Source organism: Salvia hispanica, chromosome 2, assembly GCF_023119035.1.
Source record: "Salvia hispanica cultivar TCC Black 2014 chromosome 2, UniMelb_Shisp_WGS_1.0, whole genome shotgun sequence".
Classification (NCBI taxonomy): domain Eukaryota; kingdom Viridiplantae; phylum Streptophyta; class Magnoliopsida; order Lamiales; family Lamiaceae; genus Salvia; species Salvia hispanica.
The window spans coordinates 38,113,403-38,120,967 of NC_062966.1; the positions used below are offsets into that span (position 1 = coordinate 38,113,403).

General features: G+C 37.8%; 1 long non-coding RNA gene across 1 annotated transcript; it reads left to right on the forward strand.

The window, feature by feature from the left end:
- Positions 1–1,227: 1,227 nt before the first annotated feature.
- LOC125204440 lies at positions 1,228–2,585 on the forward strand. The gene is made up of 2 exons (XR_007173570.1): positions 1,228–1,260; positions 1,955–2,585. It is a non-coding gene; the product is annotated as an uncharacterized LOC125204440 (long non-coding RNA).
- The last annotated feature ends 4,980 nt before the right edge of the window (positions 2,586–7,565 follow it).

The window sequence follows — 7,565 nt, forward strand, 5'->3', positions numbered from 1 at the left end:
GCCGTGACCAACGAGGACGTTGGCCCTTAAAGGAGGGTCGAATGTTACGGACTCAATTCCCACAACGGTTGTAAGAACAACTGGTGTAGGCTAAATGAACGCTCTCTCCTAACAGACTAGTCTTTTGGGATGAGTTCTCCCGTTTGGTCTGTATCAAATACTGCCTCCGTCCCACATTTATAGTTACATTTAGTTATGACACGGGTTTTAAGGAATTGGTGGAGGGTGATTTGATCATCTTTGCAAGTCAGTTGATACTTATACTATGTTACTTTCGATCTTTCCTGCTATTAACAAAGATTAAAATCTATTGTCACCAAAATTTGATAAAAATTTATAATTTTTACGTCAATAATATCAATTTAGAAATTACTAGCATTAACCCACTCTGAAACCAAATTCAAACCTAATACCAGTATATCATGATGGATGGATAGGAATAAGCAGGCTATTTAATTTGGGTAGAAATATTTTTTAATTTGAACTGAAAATGTTTGATAGAATAAAGGGAAACTCAACCACTCGCTTTCACTTCAAAAAAGGTTATGTACCCGTAAAAAGTAAAAGCACTCACTAGCTTGTTTATTAATGTATTAAAAGACAAATTTATACTCACATAATACTCCTATCAATGTTCATATATACAAAAATCAGTCTACTTAACAAATTTTTTCTTTTGAATAAGATGGATCTCATTTCCTATAAACAAACTTTAATAACTTTTTTTCTATTTCTCATATTTTACTAATTCCGCAATGGAACTTGTATTTTATTTTTATGAAACGAATGGAGTAAAACTATGTATAAAATTCTCTACTTTAAGGTGTTGTTTGGATGGCTATGACTAATTATCAAATGATTATCAATATAGGACTAAAATTAGAGATTTAATCTCATGAATAATCTTTGGATATAATCTTGCTGTAGAATTGGGTAAATTCTTTGTTATATTATTCACAATGAATTTGTACATTATATATAATCTAGAATAATGCTATACAAGGTAAGATTTTCCTCAATCTTTTGTCTTGTTGAATACTCCAGAAGATGTCTTGCTGAATACTCCAGATCTTCCAACACTTTGTGGAATATAGAAGACCTCTGAACTCGTATGTGTACCCAACCACATTTCTCTCTACTTGCAGAGACCACAATCTCAGCCATACACGTGTCGCTTAAACCATGCTGATCGTTTGAAATTAAAAAATACATTATTTTTACAGAAACAGCAAATCAACCAAATTTTTCAACAGAATCGAGGTAACAGTAGCACCGTTTTTTGTTTATTTGATTTGATTCCGATTTAATTCAATGTTTTCTGCACTTTCTTTTGTTTTCCGCGGAGATCGACTTTTTGATTAGATCTGCCTCTTAGTTTTTTGGTTAGTTTATTGTAGCCAAACTGTTCGTAGATTTGTCACTTTGATCTCTCCTGTGTGTTTTTTTTTTTTATATTCCGAATTCTATACAGGCTTTTAGAGATTTTAATTCTCTGTTGAAAATCAAGTGGTTTTGCTCTAATTTTTGCATAATTTATGTGTTTAAGAAGTTGAGATGTGATTTCATAATACCGTTCGCAGATTCGTCGCTTTGATCTCTCTCTGTGTTTGTGTGTATTTAAATTCTATACCGTCTTCACAGAAATTTTAAGTTTCTACTGAAATTGAAGGTTTCTTGGTTAGTTTGCTCAGCTTGTAGCCAAACTGTTTGTAGATTTGTCACTTTGATCTCTCTTTCTCTGTTTGTGTATTTTTTATTCAAATTCTATGCCGATTTGAAGGATATTTTAAAATCTGGGTGTTTTTTGCCTAAACTGTTTGATGTTTGAATTCAATACAGTATTTTAAATCTATGTTGAAAATGTAGTGTTTTTGCTTTAATAAGAAGAAGTGTATGTTTGTGTATAGGAAGTTGAGATTGGGATTTTTGTGATAACATTGTGGTAATGGTGCAGGCTGTGAATTATAATGGCAAACAAGTACTATACTGTTGTTGGTGGCGTCGCTATTCAAAACTCGTACAAGCTCATCACGGCTGCGACTGGATTGACCTGTTGTGTATTCTATGGTGGTTCGAAAATTTTGACTTCTCAGTACGGTGTGAAACCTCTGGATACGACTATGAGGTTTTTGAATGGAACTGCGATGCTGATGGCTGGATCCCTGGCGTTTGACACGTATGACTTTAATAAGAAAATTGCGAGGATGAGAGACATGGATGTGGAGGAGTTTAATAAGAAGCTTGCGAAGTTGATAAAGATGAGAACTGAGAAGATTCCAAAGCCATTAGTATTGTTTTTGACTGCATACCCTATGTTCGGGGTTGCTGGAATCATTTGCATTGGCGAACAATATGAAACCATAAAAAAAAATGACTTTGAAAAAGTCCCAGTCTAGGATTGAGGAACTTTTTATTTTCTTGTTTTTCCAAATTTTATTTTCCTTTTCAGTTGCTAGGGTATGAATAATTGTTCTGCAATCGGTTTCCAAGTATGTTTTCTTTGAATTCTCGTTTGATTCGATCATCTTTGCAAGTCAACTGACATCAATATGGAGATGGTACTTCTTACACTATGTTACTTTCAATCTTTCTTGCTGTTAACTATCACAAATATGAGATATAGAATATCTAGACCATTCACTACGTGACCGAGCCTTGCAGCGACCCTAGGCTAGCTATCCCGACCGTATTACGCGATAAGTTATGAGTAGAGTAGGCATGAGTGTAGCTATCGATTAGTTAAAGTATTTGGGGTTCATTATCAAAATTAGGCATTTAGTTCAACAGTTATGAATCCATCTAAATTTGAAATGGAAGTATAGAATATCTCAACCATTCACTTTCACAATAAGAAAAAAGAAACCTTTTTGGTTAGCTCACTTGAACAGATCAATGTCATAGATAGATTGTTGTAGTACTATTTTAAAGCTAAATTGTTGTTTAGATTGAGATAAATTTGCTGATAACTTGGGATATTGCTTTCAATTTTTTAATCTAATGATAAAAAGGAAAAACTAATTTTTCCCTTTTCTTGTCCTCAAATCTGCTTGTGTAGTTATACTTGAACTTGAGTACTCTGATTCATAAAATTTGACTTGTTTGACTGCCTTATCCTTCGTAATCGCAATCCTATGTTTTTTTTTATCATTCAGAGACTGAGAGTAACCGCTGTTGTGATATAGGATTGAAAAGAAGACGAGTGGCATGGATGGAAAAGATGGCAGCTCTTTCAAAGCAAAGTTAGGTTTATTCTCTTAGTAAGAAAAAGACACTGTCGTGTTTTGTTTGCGTTATCGTTCGGTATTTTGTAGTGAATTTTAATCAAGATATAAGGCACACTGCATCTTTGTTTTGTGTTGCTACTCGTGCTTGTGATCGACAACGGGAAATTATGGAAAATTGTCTCAATATGTCGTAATTTCTTACTCCATGCTCTTCCCATACTTCATGTCCTCTTGTATTCTACATCTTTATAGTCACTACATCTAGGAAAAATTCTAATGAATTAGTGGGTCAAAGAAAAAGTGTAATTTTGAAAAAACATGGATAATATAAGAGCTACTCACAAGGCATGAACCTTATGTCTATCGTTGTATGTGATGGATATGTTTTTAATCCACTATTACTACTTTATTTCTCAATTTTAAATGCAGTAAAAATTGAAGAAATTTTATTGACTCCTTTCTATATACAGTTTGGCTACACTGAAGTGCTAGTTTAATGAAATACTATCCTAATTTGAATTGCACTTCAACATATTCCTTTAATTTATAAAATTAACGTTGTTAATAATATTTATTGAAGTATTAGAATTAATTAAAATGTAGTACAAAATAAAATTAATGCTAGTATTTCTTATGGTAATGCAAACTAAACAAAAACAATGCACACGAATACTACTCAGCATAGCATAATATTTCATATATATAAAAGTACCAAGTTCACAATTTGAATTTGTGTGTGGAGGATAAAGGCTTATTGATTAGTAGTAGCATATATTTTCTTTGTCTTATTATAAATGATAGGTATTCATTTTTCGGTCATTAATGTGTGGAGGATAAAGGCTTATTGATTAGTAGTAGCATATATTTTCTTTGTCTTATTATAAATGATAGGTATTCATTTTTCGGTCATTAAGTCGTCCAATTTAGAAAATGAGGAGAAAAGGTTAAAATCCATTGCTTAAGTCATACAACTTACCAAAATTTGACAAAAATTCATAGTAATTTTTACGTCAATAATATTAATTCGGAAATTACTAGCATTAATCCAGTCTGAAACCAAATTCATCCCTAATTAGTATATCATGATGGATGGATAGGAATAAGCACGCTATTTAATTCGGGTAGAAATAATTTTTAGAGCATCCGCAATAGCGGCTAGCCGATTTGCGGCGCTAGCTGAACAATTGCGACCGACCAGCTGAAAATCGGCGAAAAAATCGGCTAGCGCTCGCCGATTCGAAGGCGTTGGCCGATGCACTGGCCGCTATTGTTTTTTTTTTTTTGAAAATTGGCTATATATACGCGATTTTAGTTTCATTTTCATTTGCACCATTTGTTTTAACGAGTTTTCTCTCTCTCTAAATTTCTGTGTAAGAGCAACATCGAGCGATGAGTAATGCGGGTGGAATTGGTGGTGGTGGTCGTGATTGGGATGCTGAGGAGTACGAACGGCAGATGAACGAGGTTATGGAGGCGTACATGAACCGCGAGCATGAGCGGTACATGCGAGCGTTCGAACAGCAGGCGGTACCTAGCCCTCCTCCCGTTGTCCGCCGTCGAGCAGTGATTGATCGGGATCATCAAGGTGCACACGAGCGGCTATATAACGACTACTTCTTAGAGAACCCGCGGTTTCCCGCTATCATTTTCCGGTGGCGTTTTAGAATGCACAAGTAGTTGTTTATGCGGAGCGTTGACGCTTTGGAGCGTCGATATCGTTATTTCCGCTTCAGGTACGATGCGTCTGGCGATGAAAAGAAGGCCTACTTTGCGCAACGGCAGGAGGGCGTCGGCGCGCAAGGATGTGGAACGCACATTTGGTGTCGGCCACCCCTAGCGTACGACGTGGGGTACCTAACGATGAAGTCGGCCACCTCCAGGCATATGCCGACATGCGCCGAGGTGGATGCTCATATTCAACTCCGAGAAGGATATAATTGAAGAGTTGTGGGCACGGAGGACTGCACGGTCCTATTTTTAAATTAATGTATTTTTTTTTTTTATTATGTAATTTTTTTTTAAATTAATGTACTTTTTTTTTCTTTATTATGTAATTTTTTTAAAAATTAATGTACTTTTTTTTATTGCAATTAATGAATTTTTCCCGTATATATCTCGTAAATTTAATTACGTAATTTAATCGTATGTTAGAATATACGATTAAATTAGGAGGATATCATGTGATTTATTTCCATATAGAGTGTGTATATTTTTAGGTGTATATTGTGTATTTCTTGCTCACTACTTAATCCCCTCTATAAAGGGTGATCACTGTAAACATAATTATTCATTCAATACAATTGATACTTCTCCCCAATACAATTCAATATGGTATCACGAGCAAGAGTTCGATCCTAAATCCAAAAATCAAAAAACGGTTGTTGGAACTATAGGTTTCCAATGACAAAACCAGTCGAATCAATATCAATCGGAATCAAACTAGACGGGAAAAACTTCCCAGTTTGGTCAAAGCTGATGCGGGTCAATATTGGCAGTCGAGAGAAGCTTGACCACCTTGAGGGGGAGAAGGATCCCCCAAAACCAGAAGATCCAAAATTCCAAGAATGGCAGACGGCAGATTTCACAGTGTTCTCCTGGCTCATCCAAAACATGGAGGAACGACTCGTTGTGCAATTCGCTCAACACCAGACCGCAAAGGCGATGTGGCGGAGCCTTGCTACGACGTTTGGGGTGCGAGCCGATCCAGTTCAGGTCTATGACCTTGACCTCAGACTCGACAGATGCTCTCAAGGGGGCGATTCACTTGAAGCATACTGGAGTGAACTCCAAAATTTGTGGGTGGCAATGGATTCCCGAAAACCATGCCCTTACCAATGTTGTGACGAAGCAGTTAAAACATACAGAAAGGAAACAGAGGTAAAGCGCTTGTACCAATTTTTGAGGGGATTGGATGATAGATATGATGCTCTCCGGAGAGAGATTTTGAAGGAGAGACCTGAACCGACCGCAGAGGATGCACTCAGTATTGTAAAACAAGAAGAAGGAAGAATTGGAGTATGGAAACCAACCCCAGATTCAGGAATCGGGGCGGGTTTCGGAGCTAGAACAGGAGCGCCGCTTCAATTCAATCGACAATCCAGGCCACCGCCAACGCCGCCGAGCCGAGGACAACAGCAGCCGCTACCACCACACCGGAACAACCCCTCCAATCGGCGAACCGTAGACAAATCGAAACTTTTTTGCACCGTGTGTGGAATGACGAAACACACAAAAGAGACCTGCTTTCAAGTGATCGGCTACCCGGAGTGGTGGGAAGATGGCCACAAACTCAATAGAAACCAGACGGCGAAGGGGAGGTCGGCGATTGGAAGAGAAGGAGATGAAGGGGGTGACCGATTAATCGCCCCAGCGGGCAACCATGAGACCGCCGGCGCTGAGGTCGACGGCGGCAGACCGGCTGATGCACCGGCAGCTGCTGGCAGCTGGTGGGCGACGGGACAAGCGGAGGGGAAGAAGGATGAAGCTGCGAAGGCTCACTTTGCCCAATTTGGAGGTATTGGGTTTGGGGATTTATCCCTAGACCCACAAACTTTGCCTTTATCATGTAAAAGACCCCATTTAATTGAAGATCAGCTCCCTACTTTGTTGAAACAACAATTTGACCCCCAAAAACCTAAGGAGCCGAGAATTGACCCCAAAAAACCCACCAAATATGAAATTGGCCCACAGAAATTTAATTATTTACATAATAACCCTCCAGTTATGTGTAAAAATCGTTTTTCTATTTTAGAAAAGGAATTTGATGAATCTGAAATAGGAACTGCATGTCTAGCTAAGGACAATTGTGTAGAAGATGATAGGGGTTGGATATTCGATTGTGGGGCAACTGATACAATGACATATGATAGATCTGACTTTGGGGAATTATTTCGAACAAAACGAACACATGTTGAGACTACTGGGGGAGATCTTGCAATTGTTGAAGGGGCGGGAACTGTTCAGATTTCACCTACTCTGAAAATTTCAAATTGTCTTTATGTTCCGTCATTATCTCAAAAGTTGATGTCTATTAGTCATGTGACAAGGGAACTCAATTGCACTCTCCTAATGCATCCAAAATTTTGTTTTCTACAGGATATCCGGACGGGGACGATCATTGGGCGTGGCACTGAGCGACACGGGCTGTACTACGTGGATGAGATAGCTCAAACTGGCAGGGCGATGCTAGCTCACGGAACTTCGGAGCGAGAAATATGGTTATGGCACAGGCGGTTAGGACACCCGTCTTCTAGTTATTTGAATATTTTATTTCCGCATTTTATTAAGAATTCGAATTTTGAGTGTGAAACTTGTGTTTTGGCCAAGAGCCACAGACAATCA